At 44.9% G+C, this 27,922-nt stretch overlaps 1 protein-coding gene across 12 annotated transcripts in view; it reads right to left on the reverse strand.

Annotated features, from left to right (window-relative positions):
- Nucleotides 1-27,922, reverse strand: part of LOC138497200 (poly(rC)-binding protein 3-like) — a 3,473,032-nt gene that overhangs the window by 668,878 nt on the left and 2,776,232 nt on the right. The gene's annotated exons all lie outside the window — the stretch shown is intronic.

Consider the following 27,922-nt stretch of genomic DNA (forward strand, 5'->3'; position numbering starts at 1 on the left):
CACGGCCCAAGAAGCAGCAGCAGCGTGCCCGGAAATTCAAATGTGCCATTTTTCACTTCATACATTCCAATGGGCAGACTCAGTGGTAGTAGAAATCGGACGACAGACACATGTCACACAGCGCACTACTCACTGCCGATTTGCTTTTAATAATGCAATTACGGGACATGTGTGATCGTGCCAAAAGAAGCTGGTGAAGTAGCTCAGTGGGTTGAGCACCTGTGGAATAGATTCATGAAAGGCTTGCAGATGACCGGTTTGGCTGATTCAGTTTTCCATTAGACTGATACAGCAAGTAGCAATGTGCTGGGGAACAGTAACACATACTAGCCCATGGATTCCAAGGTTGACCTCATTTTAGCCGGTCAGAATGCAGTCTAAAATCCCTGCCATTGACTTAAGTCCAGACATTCTTTCTGCTATAACTGTCTTCAGCTGTGTAGAGGCACATAGCCACATATGAAGCCCCATTCCTCAAAATAGCAAACAGCAATAAAACACAAACGTGTATGGTGTAGTGTTACCATTTCTGTGTTCATTAAGTTAAAATTACACGTTTCTTGTGTGTTTTCTTTGTCTTTTTTGCCATCAGTAAAAATAAATACATGTTTAGTTGCACAACCCAATGTACTAATAGCCTTATAGACTTCAGCAGAGGCCCCTGTCATTTGGGATAGTGACTCATCCTCAACGTATTGCCCTCGGCTTCTCCTCGTGCAAAAACTTGGGTGCGGTCCATTATCCCATGATAATGACTCCTCCCTTGATCTATACGGTTTAATGATTGAAGGTAAGGTGGCAATGCAGTTGATATTGTCTACCATAAAAACAGGTCATTCATTATTCGTGATATAATAATATTGTTTGAACATTTCTTACTGTTAGCTGTGTCCTGCATAGCCTATGGACATTGCGACTCCTTGTATGGCTGAGGAAGCGTGCAATCCAGAATCTCACGCTGCAGCTGAATCCTATTGGAGACATCAGTGGGCACAGTTGGCTTCGCTGTGCCAAATATCCGGCAACTTGATTGACCCAGATGCACGCAATGCAAACAATCAAATCTCTGTTGGGATAATTTGTGGCGCTCTCTGCACTTACCCAAGTCTCAAACGACTAGGTGCACTTGATCCTCCCCCTCTCTGAGACCCTCTGTGCACTTGCACGATCCTTACGCACCGCGCCTGAAGATCGTCTGTCGGATCTCACTTGTCTTCACCACTAAATTGCACTGTTAAAACTGAAGAATCGCCATCAGGCCTATTTGCTGTTTCCGAAACTGTTAACTGTATTTTTTTTACGTACTTACTCTGCCTGTGTAGACTATTATCGGCTTAGAATTTCAAGGGTTCTGAGCGACTTTTTGTTTTTCCCCATGTTCCCACTCTCTTTGAGCACTTTGAAACACTTGCATGTGTGTAGGCCCTATACAAATAAACAATACCATACCATCATGTCAAATTCGCTCAGGACATGACTCGAGATTTTGGCCCTTCGCTAAGACACTTGCGTATGAATCTAACTCAATTCGCTGTCCTGGACCACCGCTCAGTCGGGTGGTATCTTGCTTGCGGAACCTACATGGAAACTGCGTGTTAGAGGCATCCAGTCTTTCTATAACTTTCACCCCTGCCAGTTTGTGCAGTGCAAATTAATTCGGCTAGCTGCTGTCTCCAGTGCCAAACACTAAAGTGTTCTCACTGCTTTTGTTTGCAACCTGTTGTAGCTGTCACCAGGACAAAGCTATTGCAATTGGTTATTTATAACGTGCTTAATAGCCAGAGGTTTCTAAGCGTGGACCCGAGATCGAACCTGTGTTGCTCTGCATCATCTTGTTTCCAAGGTGAGCACATTGCCCCTGAGCTATCCTCTCTATCTCATCAATGGAATCACTAACCAGCACATAGCCTTTGACAGAACATAACATGCCAGGGCTGTAATCATGAATTGATAAACTGATTATTACAGGATAAAGCACAAGGTGGTGGGTCGTGCAACCTGGTAACAGCTTGCTGTTAGAGCTTCATTGCCATTAGTGGCCCTGCGGAACCACCTAGGCCAGTGGTCTGCAAACTTTTTTGGCCTAGGCCCCGCTGAGCAAAATTTGGGCAGCCCGTGCCCCCCCAAAAATGCCAAATGGACAGTCTGTATTGCTGATCATCACCACACCCTACTTCCAGTATAGTCCCTGGGCTCCCCCACCTGCTCCCAATACAGTCACTGGGCTCCCTCATCCCACTCCTACCCAGTCCCTGGGCTCTCCCCACTCCATCACACACCCTGGGCTCTCCCCACCCTGCTCCCACCACTATTCCATGGTTCCTGCCCATCTTACTCCCACCACAGTCCCTGGGCTTCCCCCATCCCATTCCCAACACAGTTCGAGGGCCAGTGGTGGCTGGTGAATTTTTTAAATGGAGGGGCATAACTATTTCCCCAAAAAAGACCATAGCGACCAAGCTCGGTGAGTGAGCCCGAACCAATCAAGGGAGGCTCGGGGGGGCTTTCCCTCCATGTTTTAAAAAAAAATAATGGGTTAAAATGTTGCATTGTAGTGCATACTTAAATAAAAATGGGTAAATAACAAAACAGTTTGCAATTGGTGCTGGGGGGCCAAGTGGGCAGGCATGACATTTTTTACTGGCTATCTATGATAGATGTACAGTAAAAAGATACCATCCCTGTCCCCTTGGCCCAACACAATCAACATGATTATGTGTGTATGCTAGGGTGCCAAGGGGGAAAGCATGGTATTTTTGACTGGACATTTATGTTAGAAATCCAGTAAAAAAATACCATCCCTGTCCCCTGGGCTCCACAGCACCTCAGAAGGAGAGCTGATTTTGGCAGGTGGGTAGGGGGATTGTGCAACAAAGGCATTTGGGCATTTTTAAAATGCCTTTGTTGTACAACCCTCCTTCCCCCCTGTATCCATCACTAGCCAAAATCAGCTAAACTGACCAAAACAAACAAACACACACACACACATTCATACGCAATCACTCTATCATTCAAACGAGCATCCATCACCATACACTCACTCAAACACAAGCATACATGCATCCAAACACATGTTTAAATTAAAATAAAAAATTAACATAAATGTACCGTCTGCATTGGCCTGCATGTGGGTGCTGAAATGCACTGCTTCAGGCAGCTCTGTCCGTATGTGCGAGGAGGCACAGGAGCTCCCCCTCGCACATACAGAAATGCAGTTCTCCAGCCAGCATTTCCAATGAGTTATGCAATGCTTGCGAAGCAAAAAGCCTGAGCACGTGCATGGCTCAGTGAGAATGTGCGGCTGGGGAACTACACTGAACTGTCAAAGGGAAACACTGTTTCCCTTTGACAGTTCAGTCAGTCCAGGAGCACTCCTTCAGCTGGAAAAAGCAGTTTAGGGAGTGCTCATTGTTTCACTGGGCTGGCACCTTAGCTCCTCCATAATGGGTGAGGGGGCCACTGGTGGGTGCCCCCTCGCCATTGTGGATGAGCCGTCAGGCTCAGACTGGCCTTTAGGACAATGCCTGTATTAAAAATGCAAAATGCCAGTGTGGGCCAGTCAAAATAGGCCACCTTTTTGGCCTATAGTGGCCAGTTTGATGAGTTACTTCACTATGCAGTTAGTAAATTTGACCATTGTTGCTGAATAAATATTCTTGAAATATCACAATTTACTTACATTTTAACATAAAGCACCCCTTTGGGTACTATTCAAACAGTCTGTGAATAAAGGAATGAATATCAATTTACAACTGCGGGCCACTTTTTCATTAGTGCCAGAGACAGTTTCATGCTTCAGCCTGACCATGTGAGCCGCCCGTGGCCATTTCTTCCAATATAAAAAAAAGATGCCACCCCAGGGATGCGGCTGTGGCCCCCTGACGGGGCGAGCCCCACAGTTAGATTACCACCATGGAAATGGCAGCCAAGGCCCTGGGCAGAACCCCTTACCCATTTTCATGGTGGGCAGCAGAGCTGACGATCTAAGTGCACTGCAACAAATGTGCCCTGTGAGGCAGTCGCATCCATCGAGTGAGGTAGGTGGAATATTTTTAATAACTTCTTTCAAGACAGCTTGAAATATGGGAAGGGGAGCAGACGGAAGGTGGTACAAGACAAGTGGGTGGTGGGCATGATCAGTCAATATTTGCTCAGTGAATAAAGTGCAACAACCAGAAACCTGATTAGTTGCTCACAACCACTGGCATGCTAATGTCATCTATGGCTTTCAGTGTCCATTCAAGCACCTACATGTGGGAATTAGACCCCAAAACGTAATTTCCAGGGCTGGAGTACAAAGAGCTAACATGCGGAGCCGACATGACTAAATCATTACTGTTCCATTATGTCGCAAAGGGTCACTCCGGGAATTACTGAGAGGTGGGTCATTGAAAAGAATGTGGGGATCCGCTGAGGAGGGACCAATGCAAGCACATTGTTACAAAAAGAACAACGCTGGATGCAATGATTTAGCACAGTACAACAGGGCTTCAACAGACAAACTCAGTGGCACACCATGATCTTGCTTTAGTAAGAGCACAACATTTACCATTATATCCCAGGCTGTGGTGTTATGTCAATTTGGACCAATATCCAATTGCATCTATTTCATTTTGTAATCCATGAAGGATTGCAGGCTTTGAGAACTCCCAAAGTTTTTTTTAATCCCTCGTGCGATTGCATTATTTGCCGAGGATCACACACTTTGGAAAAGCAGCGTGCTACAAGCCCCTTGTTTTATGGCTAGTCTCTTCGTAAGTGTTATCATACATCACACTGCCCCAACTAACCACATTTAAGCAGCACATAAAAGGGAAAAAAATGACAAGCTGCAAAAATAACATATGCCCGGGTACTTTTGCTCCAATGGCGAAAATCAAAAACTGGCATCAAGGAATATATGCACAGTAAGTGAACATATATCTTAAAGTGAAATATACAAATGTAGTTCACAAGACCTACTCCTGTGTGCAAGACAAAATAGCATTGGACTTTAAAAAAAAGTAATGTACACCAGAAAAATAACTGGCAGAAAAATAACCGGAGAGTGGACATGTTCCAATAAATATGCTGGCAAAGCGTGAAAGGTGCTCACCTTTTAAACCCAGCAATCTGTTGTGAAATATTCCCTGGAAAACTAAATCCCAATACAAAACAGGTGCTTGTGGTCTTGTGAGTAAGCGTCTGCACTGGATACATGACAATCCGATTAAAATCCTGGAAGCCAAATACTTGAGCAAGCTTGCCAACCTAAAAAAAAAAAAAACAGGGGTTGCGTCCGCCCTCTGTAAAAAGTTATGCTGTCCACCCACATGTGTCCTTTACTGGTGTCATCAAAAGCAGCCACAATCAGGGGAAAATAACTGCACGTGGGTCCAGGTTGCAACCTCTCTTGCAAACTTGTGAGCAAATACTCATGACTTACTTGCCCTCTCCTCATTTCCCCTCCTCAGGCCCATGTCTGGCTTTCACAAATACTCTGCTTTATGAAGCTAACTTGAAAAGTACCCATACCATAGTGTCACTCAAATATATTAATAATTATAGAGCTATGTTAGGCAAAAAGTGTACAATTGTGGCATTATTCCCCCATCTTGACTGTGAGACTACAACTACCAGAATGAAACTCAGCAAAAGGCAAAAAATGGTCCCTGAGTGCAACACTTTCAAGGTATGACAGTAGCACAGTTTTAAAAAAATGCAGATGTTTGTTGTGACATATTTAAAAATAAGACAAGACATGACATTTGGGAATGTGGACTGTCTCCCATCCATGCACTAACTGGGACTGACTCTGCTTAGCTTTAAAGCTAGGAAGTATGCAGCCCCCTTAGGCTATCTTTCTCTAAGTGGTCTTGTAAGGTGGACTCATTTGTTAGGCAACATGGTCTTTGGGGGCAGACCCCTTGCTCGCTTTGAAGCTAAGTAGGGTTTGTCTCATTTACTGCCTGTATGGGATACCCACCGCTGCTGTAAAAATATCAATTTTGTTTTGTTATTGACCGGGAGACTACTACTACCAGAATGCGATTCAGCAAAAGGCAAGTCTCTGAGTGGAAGGTTTTCAAGGAATGACAGTAGTACGGTGTAAAAGAAAAAGTTGATGCCCATCCAATGCAGTAACTGGTATTGACCTTGCTTAGTTTCAAAGCAGGACTGACCCTGCTTAGCTTCAAAGCAAGGAAAGGGCCGCCTCGTTTCACTAAGTGGTCTTGTTAATTTGGCTCATTTATTGGGCAACATGACCCCTTCCTCACTTTGAAGCTAAGCAGGTTCTATCCTGATTACTGCATTGGTGGGAGACCTGGATGGCAATTGTGTGAGTTCTAACCCCCAATGTCACTGTAGCTGTAAAAATATCTTTTGGGAAAAAACCTGTAACCGCGGGTACTGAACTACATATACCCTCGGTTATCCAGAGTCCTTGATAGCCACAAATATCGGTACAATGGCCAAAACAAAGCATGCTTTCCAGGCCTCCACTTAGTGCCGCCCTCTTCTGTGCCAGCTCCCCCCACTCCCCAGATGGCCTCCTCGCCTCCCCTGCCTTCTCGCTTTTCCCCCACAACACACAATGTTTCTGTGACACAGTTTACTTTGAGATGTTAGATATTCGAGGCTACAGAAAGCTTTGTGTTGCAAACTCAGTCCCGAGATCCCCTCCAACTCCCAAATTTCACCTGGTTCGCCTGATGGCTTTTGCATGTTTTTATCATGCAAATACCTTTTTTTCTGCGTTTCATTTTCCCATATCCTCGGCTATAGCCACGGATGTCTCTCGCATAGAGAGAAAAACAAGAATTCATTTGTTTCATTCCTTTAAAAAAACGGTTTTGGGTAAATCACAGAGATATCTCTATCTATTTTTGGGAAAGGGCTACCCCTTCTCCATCAAATATTTAAAAAACTATTACACGGAATAAAACCAAACCAGGCATGGATCGCAAGTCAACGCTACTTGCCCAAGTTGTTTCAGACCTGGTCCAAATCCGTCCAGCAGCTTGGGCTGTGCACTTTGGCAAAAATGTATCTTGTTTGTCTATGGGGAATTGAATGGGAAGTAGGTGGCACTTTTGGAAAAAACAGTTTTACGCATAATAACCTTTTTATTTTTTAACAAATCTCTAGGGGGGGGGCGTAGATTTTTAAATCACTTTCGAAATTTTGCCCAAAACCATTACTCGAGTCAAAATGAATAACAATTGAATTTTGAGGGGTTCCTATGGGAATCCGACTCACCTTAGCTATAGGGCGGGAGCTGCTCCATGATATATAGGTACATATACATATTTATATATATGATGTTCAATAAAAAGAGATTGCTGTTCTATCGCAGCATGGAATCCCTTTGGATTGAATACAAATGGAGCTTTAACTGACTTAGTAGCTCTGCTTTCATTCATTAATGTTGTGTTGACAATTAATGGCCAGGGTCACACACAGATTCTTTAGGGCACTCCGGACATCCATTGTCTGGGATGCCAATCATTTTTATTCCAGGATATTACAGCTGCGATCAGCCCATATTCCCAGAAGAAAAAACCTGAAATACAGGCCGACCACAGAAACAGTAAAGGGGACTGGTCCCTTGGCACAGAAACATTTATGCCAAACAAGCCTTCATGTTATAAGAATGTAATATGTGCCATTCGCAACATGTTTATCTGACCATACTAATTAATGACAGTAACACGTATTTGCCCATTGCTGGACCTCCGCATCTGTGTGTTGCTGCCGCCCTGCAACATGGGGTAGGCACCATGTATTTCCTTATGGCTGAACTCTTGCATCTGTGTGCTGCTGCCGCCCTGCAACATAGAGTAGGCACCATGTATTTGCCTATTGCTGGACCTTCGCATCTGTGTGTTGCTGCTGCCCTGCAACATGGGGTAGGCACCATGTATTTGCCTATTGCTGGACCTTCGCATCTGTGTGTTGCTGCTGCCCTGCAACACGGGGTAGGCACCATGTATTTGCCTATGGCTGGACCTTCGCATATGTGTGCTGTTGCCACCTCGCAACATGGGGTAGGCACCATGTATTTGCCTATTGCTGGACCTTCGCATCTGTGTGCTGTTGCCGTTATGCAACATGGTGTAGGCACCATGTATTTCCTTATGGCTGAACTCTCGCATCTGTGTGTTGCTGCTGCCCTGCAACATGGTGTAGGCACCATATATTTGCCTATTGCTGGACCTTCGCATCTGTGTGTTGCTGCCACCCTGCAACATGGGGTAGGCACCATGTATCTGCCCATTGCTGGACCTTCGCATCTGTGTGCTGCTGCTGCCCCACACCATGGTGTGGGCACCATGTATTTCCTTATGGCTGAACTCTCGCATCTGTTTGCTGCTGCCGTCGTGCAACATGGGGTAGGCACCATGTATTTGCCCGCTGATTTGACTTTGCATCTGTTGTTCCTGCCGCCCTATAACATGGGGTCACGCTAAATGAATGTGATCACCATGTACTTTCCTTTTGCACTTTGCGTATGATGTATTAACCTTTGCACGTTCCACGAGGCTTTAGTTCACCTCTTCGCTTCCTTTCCTGTAACCCGAAGCACTGTAACTAATCTATTAATATTAAGTGCCTAGATAACTCATGGTTTTGCGCGCTATATAAATTAACAAACAGACAAACAACTTTCTCGAAAACAACACAAATGAACATGCCCCCTCCAAATCCAAAAGCTCACCTCTTTCAACCCATGGACATCTACTCTCTTCCTCTGAAATCCCGTTCAAGGAAATAAATGCTGAGCTATGCCCCAAAACCATCTTCAAACAGAACATCATCCAAGAACCTCTAATTGCTGCTTTCTAGGCCAGACCTAGCTCACGTGTGACTCCCCTTCTTCCACCCTTTACGTTCTCCTTAGCAATTACTGCACACAATACCAAGACAAAGCCACTTGCATTTATTTCATGTACTATTATATGTAAGGAGTTATAATCCACGAATTAGCTACCTTTCAGTACAAGGGAATGGGGATACATTGAGGAGATAAAAGAGCACACGTGGTGACTGCAGTGACGCTGTGAGCAATATCTAATGCAAGGCGCAACAGTGACAGTGGCCATCGATGAAATCTTGCAGTGCCCTCAAGAGCAAAAGCAGAAACACATGTTTAAAAGAGTAACCGAAATGGCCGTGCAATGATAGTGAAAGTGCAGGTGGGTGGGTTTGGTTTCTGACCTGCTAACTGGGGACAATACGGAAGGAGTAACTTGCCCCATTTAATTAGGGTCAGCTTTTGGAGCTTTATCAATTTCAGGTGCGAGATGAGAGGTGAGAGAATATCAGAGGGCCCCATTGAACAGAAGGGTTCTTCCTCCAAATCGTTTTTTTTCTTGGTGCGCCAATGGGGTGAAGGTTAAGGCAGGATTTCCGCAAGAGGTGAGCTGGCTGGTAAGACTTTCAGAGAGGTACAGTGATGGCCCACCACCGCGCCTGAGTGGCACGCAGTACAGTCCCTGTGTGCATTAATTTCACCGGAGACTGTGCTGCCTGCCTCTTAGCAGGGGTGCGTCCCCCGCAATGCTTTTTTTTTTGTTGAGCCCTTTTGACACTGCAACAAATATAGAGCAGGATAATGGGAGCCGGCGGAGCGTCGGTAGAGTGGCCCTGTCGGCTCGTATTATTCTGTGCTAGCAGCATAGACACACTGCCTGACAGCATAGGAGTCCTCTCCTGTCAGTCAGCGCAACTTGAACTTCTGACTGACAGGAGAGGCCTTGCAAGGAGGGGAGTGCCTGTAGAGGAGGGGATGGCCATCTGTCCCCTTGATGGCTGTGCAGGCCTATATGGTGGATGAATGCAAATATGTGTTTTTTTAATGTAATGTGTATGTATGTATGTATGTATGTATGTTGGTGTATTTGTTTTTAGATATGCGTGAATGAAGGAATTGTATGAATGTGTGAATGTGCGGATGGAAGTGTTGTGTGTGTGCATGTGTGTATGTCAGCGTCCACGCCTACATTTAGTTGCCATTCTCAGCCGGGCTCGTGATTTTAGGGATAGGTGACCTGGGGGCCTGTTTTTTGCTTTAGCCTTAATGCATAGTACCATTCATGAAGTGTAAAGAAAGCATGGTTTGAATGTAGGCAAGTCCAACTATGTGATAACATTTCACTTATCATGTGCTTTCTCCTTGATGTTTATCCTTGATGTACGGTATTGTGTAGCAAGGGTAACACCAAAATATAAGTGTTTTTAAGTGGCTAGGCTGGTCTATACTCAATGATGGCCAGCCTACCATCCTGATAATACTTATGTTTGCTTTACCATTGATGGCAAGCAATAAATGACTTGTCACATTAAGAAAATATATGCAGACTGCCACTACTACTTTCAGTCTGGATATTCTTTCTTAATGTGCCATGCTATTTTTGTACTTTGCATCAAGGGTAAAGGTGAACATAAGTGTCATTATGTAATATATACTAGCTTATCTTGGTGTATCCAGTCTGGATATACATTCTTTCCGCAGCATGGCATTTTTTACTGGCTGTGGATCTTGTATGGTAATACTGACATATGTTGATGCAGCATGCATGGATATGTATGGGCACAGCCAGCATGAACATGTTTTATATACTGGCATATGTTGTTGGAAAAGGCGCTGTGAAAATTCATTGCAAAATTGCCCTGTGCAATGTTGGTGACTTGCATCTGTTTTTATTTTTTTTATTTGCTACCATTCAAAACTGATTGCAAACTGTGTGGCTTTTAACTTATTTTTAGAAATAAAGTGCTGCAAAATGCACCATTTTAACCAGATCGGTGCAACCATTTATGGATATGGTCCAGGTACGTATTGACTGTCACAGAGCCCTCATTTAGAACCTAATCGAAGTCAGTAATGATCAGGACAAGGGGGGCCATATACACATTGAACAGGATCATCCAGATGACTGACCATTGATTTACATCACAGCTGAGGCTGGTTGGCTTGGATCTTAATGAAGACCCTAAGGAAGGTTGTAAACAAATAATGCTATATGCACAATTTCAGCTAGGCATTTCAGTAATGGATCATGGAAAGTAGTGTCAAAAGATGCTGAGAGATCTAGTAGGTTATGAGTGAAAGTCTGATCTGGGAAGACATGACCTATTCTCTATTGTTTATTAGGTGGTTTGAGTTCCAACATATTATGGAAACGATATATATATATATATATATTACATAGACAACATACATATTACTTAGGAAGGTGATATAGAGGTATTACAGACATTTAAAACTTGGTTGGGATTATATAACCTTACATAAACGTCACCATGCAATGGAGCCTAATATCCTTGATGCCGGCAGTGAGCACCCAGTCAGACATCAGATGCACAACACATGTTCATAAAGCATTTGCTACGTGAGTTCTCTCAGACATCAGAGGCACATCATACTTTCTTATGGCACTTGCGTAAAGAACCCCCCCAAACATCAGGCACACATTATGCTTTTCCATAACAATCCGAGAGTGCCTGCGCCACAACCAGATGTTGCATTTATTCTGTGCAGTCCATGCAGGAACATAGTGCCATCTTCAAAAATGCTTTCACTTTGCTCACACTCAGTTGACTCATTCAAGAAGCATGAGAACAGACTCTGGGCCAGTGGCACAGAGGAGATGTTCTGCGGAAAGCCTGTAGCACCACAATCCACACAATTGGTAAAGGTGACATCCAAGATGGTTAATCAACCTTTTAAAGGCTTGGTCCGGCCTCAAAGTTCTAAACGAGACACAGAGGAACCAATTAAGTGCAGCCAGTATCAGACCTCACTCATTTACATCCACATGTGTAGACCCTTACAGAAAGACCAAAACCAAGGAAGTGGTTGCAGGGCTGCGTGTGCTCGGAGTCCCAGATAGGCAGTGTGGGTGCTTCTAAGAGGGGCTGGTTGAAGGAGTTTGGAGCAAGTTGGAAAGTGTGGAATGAGTTTGGCGGAGAGAGGAGAAAGGAGAGGATGAAGACAAAATCAGATGATAAGACAGGAAGAGGTTCGGTGGAGATATATGGAGGAGGTGAATTGGAAACAGCAGGAGGAGGTTGGTTTAGAAACATCAAAAGGAGGGTCGTTTGAGACCTCAGATGGAGGTGGGTTGGTGACATCAAGAGCAGGTTGGGTGGACATATTAGAAGGAGGTTGGAGGAAAGTGTTAGAAGGTTAGCGAGCACGTTGATAACAAGATCAGGAATGTATGAGTGGGCGAGTTTGGCACTAGGCAGGGGGGAGTTTGAGACCTGGACCTGAAGAGCTCAAGTCCACAGTGTGGGGGTGTGTTAGAAACCTGAAGGTGTCTCCCAAGCGAGTCCCCGGGGATCTGTCATCCAGGTGGCCAGGAAACAGCCATCACAATTGGATCCAGTTCCTGGGGGTGGATCAGTGAGGGAGTATCACCTGGAAGGGGGGGTCCCAGGGATGTCATTTGGGGGTCACCACGGGTTGCAACTGCGACCCCTGGGGCGGGGGGGGCAGATTTTCAACCCCTGGGACTCCCAATGCGACACCGACTTAAAAAATAAAATTGCTAATAAAACGGGTGCTCCTGGTGAGGGGGAACCCATCACACCAGGTCTTGTGGGTCCCCGGCCTAATCCTCACCAATCAGCGTGGCTGGACTGGAGAGGCACTCAGCAGGGTTTGGAGCTGACCGTGACATGTGGCACATGTCACATGCCACTTTCAGCTCCAACTCCTTCACCATCAGCTTCCTTGCAGCTCACATTCAGGAACCAGGAAGCTCATGCAGCTTCATGGTTCCTGTTTATTAGCAGCACGGAGGAGCCGAGGGGGCCTGGAAGGACAGACTGAAGCTGCAAGAAAAAGGTAAGAAGGCTTTTTTTGTAATATGATGTGTGTTTTGCATGTGTGAAGTGCGTGTCAGATGTATGTATGTGAATGGTGGACGAATGAGAAGTGATGTGATGTGTGTTTTTGAATGTTCTTGGTGGGTGTGTGCCTGTGTAGATAATGTAATGAGTGGATGTAAGAGAAGGTGTGATTGACTGGTGTGTGTGTGAATGAGAAGTGATGTGATGTGTGTTTTTCAGTGTTCTGGTTGGGTGGGTGAGTGTTTGCCTGTGTAAAGAATGCAATGAGTGGATGTAATAGAAGGTGCGAGTGACTCGTGGGTGAATGAGAAGTGATGTGATGCATGTTTTGAGTGTTCTGGGTGGGTGGGTGTGTGTCTGTGTAGATAATGCAATGAGTGGATGTAGGAAAATGTGTGTGTTAGTGACTGGTTGGTGAATGAGTATAAATGTGATGGTGTGTTTTTGAATGTTCTGGGTGGGTGTGTGCGGCTCCTGTGTAGAAAATGCAATTGGCGCAGGTAAGGAAAGGTGTATGATTTAGTGACTGGTGGGTGAATGAGTATGAATGTGATGGTGTGTTTTTGAAGGTTCTGGGTGGGTGGGTGTGTGATTTTGTAGAGAATGCAATGAGTGCATGTAAGAGAAGGTGTGAGTGAGTGACTGGTGGGTGAATGAGCATACGTGTGTTAGTGTGTGTTTGAATGTTCTGGGTGGGGTTTGGTGTGTGCCTGGGTGGTGAATCTAGTGTGAGCGAGTGTGGGAGGAGATGTATGGGTGAGATGCATGTATATGTAAGGCCCTATGCGACTGAGGATCACTGGAGCATTTTTGCCACATCCTTTATTGACTTTGCATGTTTTACTGGTATTTCTGGGCAAAGGTAAGTTCATGTGTGCCATTCCCTGTTAAGACTGGCATTTTGGTGCAGTCAGTCTAGCCACTGCTTACTGTGGCATGACATTTATTGCTCAGCATCTTTAAAAAACCAAACATGATAAGGAGTGTTACCTTGCTAAACCGATGTTTTGGCGTAGCGGCCTGTATATTCTTCACTGTAACATGACTTCTTATTAACTGAGCATCTATGATGAATCACGCAAGATAAGTGCTCTTACAAGTCCAGACTGGCTTACATTGGAACCAGTTTGGACAGGTTTTCCTATTGTGACATGTCATTTTTAATGTCCAAACCAACAGGAATATGTACTTACATAGGAGTACTGACATATATTGGCAGAACCAGTTTTGTGCCCAGTGCCAGTAATGATACTATAGAAAAATGTCTTAAAACAAACATAAGTTTAGTTTAGTTTAGTTTATTCATTTGTATTGCGCACCAGACCCGAGGGTATGAGGGCGCATGAGCAGCAAGGTGATTCAAAGCTTGGTTACAGGATGCTTATACTTTACATTACATAATTATACTTTACAATATATAATTACAGTGTGACGATGAAGGAACATGTGTACAGTTTGGCAGGAGAGAATGCAGTAGATGTATTTAAAGAATTACAAATATATACAAGTTTAGTATTACAAATTTACAGATTCTCTTAAAGCATGCAGCGCGGAGAGCAGCCGTGTGGTGTTAGAGGTGTTAGTGGTTCGTGTTCTTTAACCAATGGATGTAGTTGCGTCTAAAAAGTGAGTAAGGTTGGGGAGTTCTGAGCGATGGTGGTAGGGAGTTCCAGTGTTGAGGTGCTTTCACCTGGAAGCTGTTGCCACCCATTTTAAGGCATTTGTGGGTGAGCGATGCTACTTTAAGCAGGATTTTGTCTGTTGTGCTGAGCCAGTTGTGGGATTTCCTGATATTGGAAATGTGTTCCCTCCTGGGAATATTGAGTGCTGCCCTAAGGGCGTTCTTTTGTAGCGTCTGAATTTTGTTGGTGATTTGTTTGGTGGCTCCTATGTAGAGGGCGTTACAATAGTCCAGTTTGGATAATACCAATGCTCTGGCTAGTGTAGTGCAGCTGTGGGTGGAGAGGAAGGGTTTGGCTGCTCTTATGAGCTTACATGTGTAGGCCGTAGAGGATGCCATCGAGCTAACCTGTTTGTGGAAGGTTAGGGAGGAGTCGAGGTATATTCCTAGGGTTTTTACTTCTTTCGAAACCTTGATTAGGTTCCCATCTATGATGAAGTTGGCATAATTGTGGTCGAGTTTGGTTAGGTTGGACGTAGATCCAAGGATGATGAGTTCAGTTTTGTCATCATTCAGGCATAGACTGTGCGAAGCCATCCATGCCTGGATGATGAGATACACCCTGTTCACCAAGGCCAAATCCTGGTTGTAATCTCCCGTCAACGGGATGAGGATCTGTGTATCATCGGCGTAGTTAGTGTAGGTGATACCCAGGCCATCTAGATCATCAAACAGGGGCTTTGTGAACACGTTGTACAGAGTGGGGGAGACGCACGAGCCCTGTGGGACTCCACATGTAATGGGGATGGGTTCGGCGGCGGCAGAGGAGGAGAAGACTCGCATGGATCTGTTGTTGAGGGATGACTCAATCCAACTGATGGCTTCTTGTGAAAAGTGGGCAGCTGAGTCTAAATGATTACATAGGATTTTATGGTCAACTAGGTCAAACGCCGCAGAGAGGTCTAGCAGGAGTAGTAATGCAGTTTTCCCGTTATCTCTAAGGTCGTCTATTTGGGCTTTCAGATCTATCAGGGCTGTTTCAGTTCCATGTTGGGGCCTGAAGCCGGATTGTCTTATTCCTAGAAGGTGGTTTGTTTCAAGATACTTTTGAATTTGTTGGTATGCTGTCTTGTCTAGTATCTTGAGCAGGAATGGGACGGTGGTAATCGGTCTGTAGTTGGTTGGGATGGACGGGTCAAGGGAGGGTTTTTTGAGGAGAGGGAGGACCCAGGACTCTTTAAGGTTACTGGGGACTGTTCCTGAGGAAAAAGAGGCATTGATGAGTCTGGTGATGAATGGCGAGAGGTCTCGTGCCGCGTCTTTAATGATTTGTGGGGGGCAGAGGTCACCTTTGCAGTTGGAGGGTTTAAGGCCAAGAATTATTTTTTCTACTTCGGGGGAAGAGACTTTGGAAAAGCTGAAGCGAGCAGTGTTAGGTGTGTGGTGTGAGGGTGGAGGGCTCGAGTGGGCGTTGATGGGGTTGGTAAGATTGGTGAGGGAGTCTTTCTTATTTTTAATTTTTGTTTGAAGGCCAGTGACTTTGTTGTTTAGTGCATTTTGGACACTGGTGCACCATTGTTTGTTTTTAACGCAAGTATCTGGGATTGTTACCGGGGTTTCCAATTCTTTCAGGATAGTAAATAATTCTCTGGAGCTGGAGTTGGATTGGGAGATTCTCTGGTTATAGGATTCTTGTTTGGCCGCTATGATTTCTTTTTTATAGTTGGCCGTTATTTTGTTAAGCAATAGTTTGTTGTGGTCAGTCGGAGATTGTCTCCAGACTTGTTCCAGTTTACTCTTTTCCAATCTAAGGGTTTTAAGATGGCTGGAGAACCATTGGTTGAGGTGCTTTTTTGGTTTGGGTTTTCTAAGTTTCAATGGTGCAATGGCGTCTAAGGCTATGCGCATGGTGTTGTTATAGCCTTCTACGAGGTCATAGGGATTAGAGTCTTGGAGTTGGCTTAGTGTAGGAAGAATGAGTGGGATCAGTTTTTCTACTGTAGTATTTTTTTTGCTTCTCGTGTGGATGGCTGGGGCTAATGCCATGTTGGTTGTAGGGCTTGAGGCCTCAAGTGAGAAGGAGAGGAGGTGGTGGTCGGTCCAGGATTGGGGAGTGTTGTTAGTGATCGATACGGCACAGTTATAGTCTGCTATCCAATCAAGGGTTCTCCCTTTGTTATGGGTGGGGCTGGTTACTTTTTGTGTGAAGCTTAGTTCAGACAGGGTGTTACTGATGAGAGTGGCTTGATTGTCTTTGGGGTCTTTGTAGCCTAAATTGAAGTCTCCTAAGAGAAGGCATTGTGAGGAGTTTTTTAGGTTGTCGGTAAGGATGGCATTGAGGTCTTCCTCGAAAGATCCCGGGGGTCCGGGCGGTCTGTATAGTAAGTGAATGGATATTGTTTGGGAGTTAGCGATGGGTAGTTTGGCTGTAAGTGATTCACATGATGGGTGGTGTGTGGCGGAGTTGAGTCTGATGTTAAGGTGGGTCTTGGCAATGATGGCCAAACCACCGCCTTTAGCTTCAGTTCTGTCCGCTCGGATGATGGTGTAGTCAGTGGGGATGGCTAGCGAAAGGGCTGGGCCTGCGGCTGCATGAAGCCAGGACTCTGTTATGGCTAGGAAGTCTAGATCTTCAGCTAAAATGAGATCAGCGATGTCCGTGGCATGGGCAATCATGGAGCGTGCGTTGATGAGGGCACCTTTTATAGGTAGGGTTTTGGCTTTGGCAGGGGTGGGGGTGGTAGCTGTGCTGAGCGCTCTATTGTTGGTTGTAGTGGAGTTGACGGGTTTAGGTTCGGGTTTTTTTAGCGTAAGGTTAGCGCAGGAGCTAATGGATGTTCGGTGTGTGAGTATGGATTGTGTGGAGTCCCTGGCTCTAGGCTCGTGTATTTTGGGAAGTCTGGATCGTAATCTGGTCAGCCTGTCCGAAAGGCATGGGGGAGCGAGTAGGGTAAGCATGATTGTGGTGCTGGGCTCTGTGAGGGTGGGTGATGCGGTGCCTAGGCTGGTCAGGTTAAGGGGTGAGCTGGGCAGGCATGCGGACTTGGTGATGTGGAGAATGGTTCTCAGTAGTATAGAGTAAAGGCCCGGGAGGAACATTGTGTGAGGGGGGTAAGGTGCAGTGTGTGTCCTGTCTAGGGTCGAAATCTAGCAGTGGACAGTGCGGCCTGCTTGGAGTAGCCGAATACTACCTAATCCATGTAGTGCAAGGTTGCAGATTGGCATCTGACTCAGGTACAGGTAAGCAAAGTGGTCATAGTAAGCGTTTGTCAATTAGCACAGCATTAGGTTTAGAATGGCGCCAGTGTACCAATTAACATCTTGGATCAGAGTAGCATGTATTCAGAATAGCGCCTGGAATGGGAATAGCACCTAGGTTCAGAGTAACACTTAATTCAAGATAACACCTAGAATCAGAATAACCCCTAAGTATGTTCTTATAAGGGAATACTAGCATATGCTGGTGGAGCCAGCATGGAAATGTATGGGCACAGCCAACATAACAATGTTTTTTAAACTGTCATATATTGCAGGCAATAGCATGATAATGCATTGGGAAATGCCCTTTGCATTTTTGGTGACTTGCATCTATTCTACTTTTTTCATGATTTACCCTACATCCTACAAAACGATTGTTGGCCTTTTACCCATGTATGGGAGGACAGGTCTTTAGGACCCCCCTCCCCCACATCCCTCTCCTACGTGAAGCTTATGACTCGTCGGCAGCCACCCATGTGCCTGGGCCCGGGATGCAGGATGGCTGCGGATCGACACGTGAGGCTGCACGGCTCACCTTGTAACATAACATAGACTCCATTTTATAATGCATTTAGACTCCATTTTGAGTATACTAAACCCAGGCCTCTGTAGAACAGGCCGCCTGCAGAAGCTGCAGCTCACCCCCACTTGATCGTGCAAAGCGAGCCTGCACTTCCTCCCAGCCTCCTCCCCATGACAGCTCCTCTGAAGGCCCATTCTCACGAGCAACTTGATGCGAACAAGTAACAGAACAAACACTGCATCATTTACCTTCAGCAGTACATCATTGCCCTGGTGGTGACCTGACTTTTAGTTGGGGTCTGGGAAAGAACAAAGTTGTCCCTATGAAAGATCCCTTGACCCCCACACACCCCCACGTTCATGATATATAGTGTTCATGACCCCCCCAACCCTGCTCCCCCGGGTGAAATGTTAAACCTGCATGTCAAAATCCCTGTGCCTCCCAGTCTTATCTATGCTGCTAAGCCATTTGTGAAAAAGGTTTAAAACCCGTATTGCCAATTGCCATATTAAAATGATACGACTTTTGCCAACCCCAATAAATCTCTGCGTAAAGATGTGAAATGTATGTATACACGAATCTGCCATTTACTGACCCATGGTTGCTGCTATCATAAAATGGTAAAAAAAAAAAGCAATGTATAAAATGCCCGTGCATGATGTGATTGTAAGTGACACATGTGAACCATTTAGAGTATTGAGCCATGCCTGCTGTTGATTGGAATGTTAGTTGAACTTGTTATCTGATCAGAAGCATAATGTTGTAATTTGTCACTGAGATTGATGCACCCACCCTCACGTTTTATGTTCATTTTCCTCATGGGCTCCAAGCAGCAGAATGAAAAACGTTGTATGATGTAAATGATAACTTTCCATTGATCCTGTAAACATGAGCACACGTGAGTTGTAGAGATATGCAATTTACATAATGTCCCAAATCTGAACAGTCTGTCTCAATAATAGTGTTCATGCCATCCAGTAAACAGGGACCCACGAAAAGTTACAAGGCCATCTCCCCCTCCTTCTACGAGCTGCACACCCAACTCCCCTCCTCCCCCCAAGGCTCGGCAGGGCTTGAAGGTCCCTAGTTTTCTGTTGCTGGAACGTTACAGCTACACCTCCCCGCATTCCCGCTGGGCCGGCACCAAGTATTTACCTCCCCCATGCCTCCAACACCAGCTGCCATCATAAAATCACTGTGTACCGCCATGACCAGGCCACAAAGAATTATAAGCCACCCGGTCCCGAATCCCGCCGCCTTTGACTTTGAGGTGCCTGCTACGTGCCCCCATTGACCGAATAGTATTTCAGCTCACCCTAAGCCTAACGGGCCATGGAGACAGTTATTCACCCCCTGTGCTGATATACTGTAAAATTATCACTACATCTAACAGAATAGAATAATAAAGGTAGCCTAACCCGTGCCCCCTGATAAGACACCTGGACTCATGAGACTGGGTCCTTTGCTAAGGCAACTTTTATGGTGATGTATTAAGAAAGCCTCGTATTATATACTGTTTTTCTGTGTTTCCCCCCCTGGTATTAGATTGACGTGTTGTAGGATGTATAGGGTAACCTGACATAGCAGTTTGTGACGAATGTGTACGAATGGCCACAAGGGCAAATTGTTAGTTTTGTAGAAGTGTATCCACATGGACAGCTCGCACCCTGACTCTCTACCCTGATGAGCCCAGCTGACCCAAGCACTCTGTGATGCTACCACATGGATCTCCGCCAATCATGGAGCACCGCACCTACATTATACCTAGTAGCTAGTCATCGCCATCCAATCCCCACGACTATGTGGCCCCTATAGCTCATCTTGCGTATGACATGTTTTTGTAATAAATATGACTGTCTTTGCTATTGTCAGAATGAGCGCTCTCAGAGTTTGCAGAGTCCTTTGCATGCCCTATATTGATTTAGATAAAAAACCTTCTATATCTCACCCGCACTTGGTCTTGGTCTCATTCCCTGCTTGGGTGTGTCCATTATTGCCTCTCATTGAAGGGGGTTAACTGCCTCATTGGTGGACGCTCACTTTCACCCACATTGTTGGCCTTTACCCACATTTTCCCAAAAAGTATGCTTTGTAATGCACCATCATAACCCATTATTCAAAACATTTACTCTGGGGAGGGAGAAGAATCCTGGCAAATATTTTCACTCCTCCAAAAAAACAACTCATATTTGTGGACCAGCCACCTCCGCCTTCTCTCTATGTTATGTTAAAGATTTAAGATTTGATTGAAAAACATATTTACTTCTTTCACTTGCAGTAGTGCCTGGGGTGTGGTGTGTCCGGGGCTTTGTTAAGGAGCTTAGGGAAGCCCCCACAGCATGGCTCGCAGGGGTGCTGACAAATTCTGTGCTACGCCATTGGACACCACTGGGTCTGACAAAGGGGTTGCGTGCAGTGCGCGCCATGAACTCTGCTAGCGAGTCCCCAGGTGAGAAATAACTTGTGGGTGTTTTCAATTTGAAATAACTGTGTGGTGCTATAAATGTATGTGTGCAGCAATGATATTACATTAAATGGTGTTTTTTTTAAAGTCCTCTGGCACCTAGTATTAATATTAGATAATCAAAACTATGTAGGGGTTTTTGGTATATTGAAAGAAACTTTCCCAGGTATTATACTCCAGAAAAGATAACATTATCAGGTGCACTCCCCTCTGTGTACACAGACCAGTCTAATACTAAATCCTGGTCAATGATTTAATTTTCAGGCCTTGCTCATGCAGCATTTTTCTCCTGGTTAAACAGCAGTGCACGCCTCCCAGGACAGTGCTTTTCTGGCTTGTTTAACACAGCAACGCCACAGATAACATGTACTTCTGCGTCCATTGATATATATATGTTTCATACACTAGCGGTAGCCTGCATTACAGATTTCGGTTACCCTGTTTGAAATACTGCATTATTAATGTTTTACATATAGACCCGGCATTGAATCTGGAAAATTAAATTCCCCAAATGTGTCATCGTGGACAAATCATGCCTCCCTCTGTGCCTCGGTTCTTATATCTGACTGAATGAGAGCACCCGGAAACACGGGTGCTAGATGCATCTAAAAAAATCAGAAGGTTGTTTTCCATCACTTCCTGTGATGTCACTTGGGGTGGGGTTCGATTACATCACTTCCTGTGATGTCATCAGGGGACCAAGGGACATGTGATGTCACTTCCACTACCCCTGGCATTTTGGCGAAATGATGTCCATGGGGGGTGCATGGGGAGTGGGAGTGGGACACCGATGGGTGATACGCAGTATTCCCCTTCCTTTGACACCTTTTCCCCGTCCCCTCATGTAGGACATTCCAAACAACTGCCCCCTCCTTTTCCGCCACACATGCTTTTGCACAACACAACAGACAGCGGACTAACCCTAGAGCTGTTTACCTGCCCCGATATCAAGGTCAGGCAAAGTCAGCAATTGATCAGAATCACACACACACCTGACGACCCTTTCCCTTCTCCACGGGGATAAAAGGTGGAGCCAGAGAGCACAGTACGAGAGAGGTGAACATGGCAGATGGCACATCGAGATGGCTACCACGTGGCAGTTCAAGAGAAGGAAAAAGGTGGCCGGAATTGAAAGGGTGGCGAGGCGAGAAGTGACCTTTCCCTTTTCATCCCAAACCTGCTGAAACTTCATGTAAGAAAGCCTGAAACCGCGAATAATAGTAAAAGTGTTGTGCAGCAGATGTCAATGGTACAGAGGGCGAGCTTATGCCGAAAAGCAGGAGCGAGAAAAGCTCCTGCACCCGTGGTACTGGCCTTGACTCCAGGAAAGCCGAAAGCCAGGCAGTTCATCACAGCCAGTGAGTCGAGGGGAGAATCGATAAGCACCAGGCTGTGTTGAGCGAGAATCGCAAAGTGGCAAGTTTTGAAATTAAACAAATGAACTTTACGTCAACTGTAAAAAGAGTGAAGAGGAGACCGTCAGCGAGAGGGAAACCGACACCTCGTGGGTGCCGTATCAAGAAACTCTGGTGGAGCCCTAGATTGAGAAACTACAGAAACCAGAAGGCCATAGGAAGGCCGCCAAAGGAGCACAAAGTGATAATATGTGAAGGTTAAGCAAAAGGCCCGTACATTCGAAAGACTTTGGTTCATGAAATTAGCAAGAAAACAAGGGAAGTGAATTGCAGCGTGAGAGGAAATACAGGAATCAAATCCCAGGAGGGGCAGAGTCTAGAGTCCCAAGAAACAGTATGTTTTGGAACTGTTTAGAAAGACATTAAGATTTGTGGATTACAATTGAAAAGGGTCAGCCCAGAGGAGGGGGAGCCAGGGGTGAACCGCTATCACCCTAGTGAACTTTAATTTGTTAGAGGAACTTTTGTTTTGTTGTTCAAGCACATCAGGTGCCGAAGGTAAGATACTTTCAGAGGAAATAAGACTTGACCATCGACGGCCCAGGGAAATGCTTTTGGAACTGTCGTCTCTTGCTGGAGAAGCCCGAGACAGTACTGTGCTCCATGTTCCCATCTTACACCGTGCTAAAATGTGGGGAAGAGAGACCCAAACTATTGCATCCTCACTTATCATTTGAGAACACTTCTTTCTTTTTTTGAGTAGAATATCCCACACTTTCTTTAATTAGCGTAAGGATTGGCAATACGTTTTTCTTAGTATAGGCCCTTTTATTTGACACAACGCTACTAGGACTGCCTTTTTTTTCATTTGATGGTCGACATCCGTCCCCATCTTAGATTTAGGTGTAGATTATGTGTTTTTCCAATCTGCATTCAACTTCATTGTTCAATAAACACCCTTTAACTGTGATCTTTTGTGTCTGTCTTACGTGTGTCACCATGAATTTCTCACAGGGGCAATACAAATGTTATGCTGTATCGAGTAGGAGCAGGAGTAGAGCAGGATAAAAAGGGAGGTCAGGAACCTAGGAGTGGTAAGTGACAGAGATTTCATAAACTCACCTGTAGAAACTGAACAAGTCAAACCCAATTGTTAATGTCTGTAAACGGAAGACAAACTATACTACTTCTGACAGCTCATGACTGAGACCCAGTTACATCTAAATACATGACAATGTGAACAGGATGTAATTGTATCACACAAACAACCAGAGGCAACAGGAAGAAGGTCTAAGAGCATACCCTTAAGACTGAAGAAGTTCTAAGAGAGTACCCTTAAAACTGTCAGTGGCAGAGAGATAACCAGAAGCTTAAGAACTTTGTATGGAAGCCTCACACTGTTGAAAATGTTGTGAACATATTATCATGACACATTGGCCCTGATTCATGGATTATTTGCGCCTAAAAAAATGGGATTTGTGCGCCATTCTGCACGCAAATCCCTGTTTAACAAATGGGGATTTGCGGGCTGAATGGCGCACAAATCCTGTTTTTTTCGGCGCAAATAATCCATGAATCAGGGTGATTGCGTTTTGAGTTTAACCCAGGAGAGAACCTGTTGAATTAAAATCTGTTTGAACCTCTTAATTGTGTAAGGCCTTGTTGTGGACCCCTCTGGGCTATTTCACACATCGAAAACCAATATGGTTACTGAGAATTAGTTATATATCATTAAGGAGATGAGAAACCCAACACCACCAACAATACCCCTAGACCCTCTCAAAAGACTTTGCAATGCCACTCCACACATTTCAGAAACATAATTTCCACCAAACCATAGATGAATTTCTGATCCAGAGTACTGGTAAGTCTTACTTAGAATGAAAGCGCAACACAACTATAAGGCTCAAATACTTGATAATTATCTCTAAATCCAGATTCTAAAGCTTGTCAAGGAAAACAACAAAGTAGGGTTACCAACATGCTCTACGGCAGAACATATATAGCATATATAAATATATCCTTAGCAGGGAAACCCCAGTTCTTTTTTTTCCGTGAACTTCAAACGGCTGCCTGGAAACAGCAATTCCTAACATACGATACCCAGCTGACAATTTACAGCCAAAGCCTCGAATTTGTTGAGTGTAACAACACACTGGACCATGCACAAATTGCTTATTGACCAATGAGAGGATTTAATATGCACTTCTTTCCATATGGGACAATGGCACCCTGACCTTCATAATTCTAGTTATCTCAGCAGCCTTCTGAGAACATTAACCATATTCCAGTGTTTAGGTTGATTGAACAAGATGAACTGGTGATGTAGAACCTCAGGATTCTCATGGACTACAGACTTGCTTTGGAACCACACATCATCACTTTAGTGAAGAAATGTTTCTATCACCTATGCTCATTTAGGCAGATTAACCCCTTCATCAACTTCCCACACAGGACACCCACAGTCATATTTCTGGTATTATTTAGAATTTACTACGATAAAAGCCTAGCATGCTAGACTACATTAGCAGCAAACAGGGTCGGATTGGCCCCTCGACCTTTCGGCCTGTGGCCAGGCCGAAATCGTCCCTGGTGAGTGGGGGCCAGTTTCTGGCCATGCCTGGGCGGTTTGGCAAAGAAAATTTAAAAGAAAAATGTTTATTTTTCTTTTTCAAAAAGGCTTCTTAGGTCGATAATACATATTTGTTCTATAAAAAAAGAGCCGAAGTGTAAGTGCTATACAAAAACATATTATCATTTGACCTTGGACGTCTGCTTGGATTCACAGTAATTTAGTGTACTTAGGAACAATGCTATTTGATGACACTTCCTGTTTTGTCAAGGGGTGAAAGGTCGTGTTTCAACGCTTCCTGGGATGTCACTTTGGGCTGGGGTCAAATGACATCACTTCCGGTGATGTCATCAGAGGTCAAGGGTCATGAGGCGAGGGGTGGGCCATTTTTTTGAGGCGAGTGGTGGGCCACTTTTTTTTGGGTGACCGGGCCTATTTCTTCTCCGAGTCCGACCCTGGCAGCAAACTTCAATGCATTCAGAACAGTGGAAAGACTTCTTCTTACACTTGGCAGGTGAGAACACATTATGCCTGCTCTAAGATCATTCCTTTTTTGAATTGGTTATAGTGCAGACCTAGCTCAAGAGCAGCGAAGCACTGCACATGGTTTGAGTAGCCATCATTTGGCTGACATTTCTTAACAGTAACGCACACTGTGAGTTGTGTTCTGTGCATCCATTGAGATTAGCCTATGGTCAGGTGTTGTCGCAAAAGACACATTTTGAGAGATTTTGGCAATTGGGGAATAGTGGGGACCTTCTGTGTCAATAATGGTATCAAGTTGAAGGCAGTGGTTGCGTGACAAGAGAATGATTGTGAGTGCTCTCTTTGCAGACCAATTGTGATTCGAGACTGTTGCTCACTTTGTTGCTCAAGGAGCATGTGCCACCAGATATGTAGAGCTTAGCCGCTAGGTATGCTGGTGTGCTACACGTGACTGCTTTGTAGATGATACATGCAGTATTGAACAGTTTCCTTCCTTGGAGAGGAACCAATGCAGTTTGCGTAGGATGGGGGATTAGGTCAGATATTTGTGCACCCTTGATAAGACGTGCGGCAGCATGCTGGACTGCTTTTAGGGGAGTCAAGTGAGCAGCTAGGAGCCCTGTCAGAGGGCATTTCCCCCATCAATATTTCCATTTCCTTACAGTCAAGGAAAGAAGCCATTTTAATATAATCTACATCTCCTATAGTGCCTTTTACAATTATGAAGCCAGGTTCATACAAGAAAAAAAACATTGTATACCAAGAAAGGAAAACACTGAGGTCGAGCAACCTTTTAATTTTAGAAACCATGCGTTATGCAAAAAAGGGAAAAAGTTGAGTGGTTTTCTCTAACATTGTGGCAAAACTCTTGACCTCCGTCTCGAAGGAAATATGCACAATCACTTGACTTTCAGGTAACCCTTGAAGACTTGGCTTTTTAATGAACAGGGCTAGGGTGGTGCCATCCCAGTAATGGGCAACTAATGCACATGATGAACCCTAGAAACATCCCGTGAGGCTCTTCTCTAAGTTACCCTAAAAGCACCTTCAATTCCCCAAGGCACTATATATGCATACTGACTATGCTGCCCGGCCATTAGATCTCAGACAACAAAACACTACAGCCCTACAGCCACCTGACAATTCACAAACCCACCAATCCATCCTAGCAACATGGGCACAAGAGGTTCCTCCTCTCTGCTCCAGACAAGCAGTGCCTAGAATGCAGAGGTCCGGGTACTTTTGGTCTGCATGCACCAAAACAACTGCAAAGTTATTGCGTATTTCCCTCTCCTCCGTCCGACCTAACCCCTTCACCGCTGTTTCAGATCCTCTCGAGTGCCTGGCGACCATGCATCTGGCAACGGTGTGCAGTACAAATCACAGTAACATACCACAAAGCACATAGCTAAAGCTTTTGGACTGAGTATTGGACGAGATAAAGGGCAGGGCATGGTAGGCCATTTTATGTCAGAGGTATTTTGGGTATCTCCTTTCCAAGGACCTACCCATTTGGACAGATTTGCTTGGGCAGAATGAACAGCTATGGAAATGTGGTGATGCATGGAAGGCAGTGTAGAGAGTTGTGTAAACGTCAAAAATAATAAAAGTTCAGGTAACAGTGAAAATATCAGAGGCAAAGCTTCATCCATTGGATCTGAGCAGTTTCAAAGGCCATATCTCATGAAAGAAGTACAAGTCCCATTTCAGGAATAGCCTCAAAAACTATCAAGGTTTATCGCAGAATTTTAAAGAAGGTAGAGGCAACATCTTACATCTGTTCATGCTGGGCAATTAAAAACATGTATAGCCCCGATATGGACTTAAATATGTATAGATTGTGTAAGGGCTTGCATCTGTATATCTAGGAAAAGGACTTAAACTGTTTATCGTGGGTGTGCGTGGACTTAAATCTGTGTAGGCCGCAAAGGGCTTTAATGTGTACACCGCAAGCAAGGACTTGTATCTCTAAATCCTGGGAAAAGACTTAAACCTATATGTACCATGCAAGGACTTACATCTGTCAAGCATGGAAAAGGGGTATATATAAGCACAAACCTGCCTTGGGCTTGCCTACATATATCCTGGGGAGGACTTACATCTCTATAGTCTGGGAAAGGGCTTAAATATGTACAGCCTGGGCAGGGGCTTTACTGTGTACAGCCTGGGCAAAGGCTTACTTTCGGATATCCTGGGAAGGACTTACATCTCTAATGCCTGAATAAGGACTTACATGGGTATATCTGGTATGTCTGGGAGAAGAACTGTGCATGAACTTGCATTAATATATCCTGGGAAAGGACTTAAATCTATACAGACATAGTAGAGGTTTCCATCTCTAAAGCCGAGTAAAGATTTAAAGCTGACTTGGGCCCTCCTTACCGTTTTCCCAACATCCCACTGGTAATTCCAGTGTGATACCTGCAAACCTGCCTTACCGTTTCTGCCACCCAATATCCTGGTATTACTGGGTTATTACAGGCGGCGGAGGTGCCGGTAAGTTCCCATTCCATGAAGCCAGGATTGTCGGCGATTCTGGCATTTATTTGCCGGTATGGGCCTGAAATCCCGTCAGGTCAGGCCTGCTGGTGGTTCCCTTACCCCACCGGCAAACTTGTGTTTACTAGGTCTGGAAAAAAAGCTGGTGCCGAAATTACCTGATTTTTTCTGGCATTATTTCCGGACCAGGGAACTCCTAATGAGCCCCATGGCCTTAAATCATGTACAATAACGAAATTGTATACAGCCTGCGAGAGAGGAAGGAAGGAAAGGGGAAACAGATAAAGTGAAATGACCCATAGGA

Source organism: Ambystoma mexicanum, chromosome 5q (genome assembly GCF_040938575.1).
Source record: "Ambystoma mexicanum isolate Mex_15411 chromosome 5q, UKY_AmexF1_1, whole genome shotgun sequence".
Lineage (NCBI taxonomy): Eukaryota > Metazoa > Chordata > Amphibia > Caudata > Ambystomatidae > Ambystoma > Ambystoma mexicanum.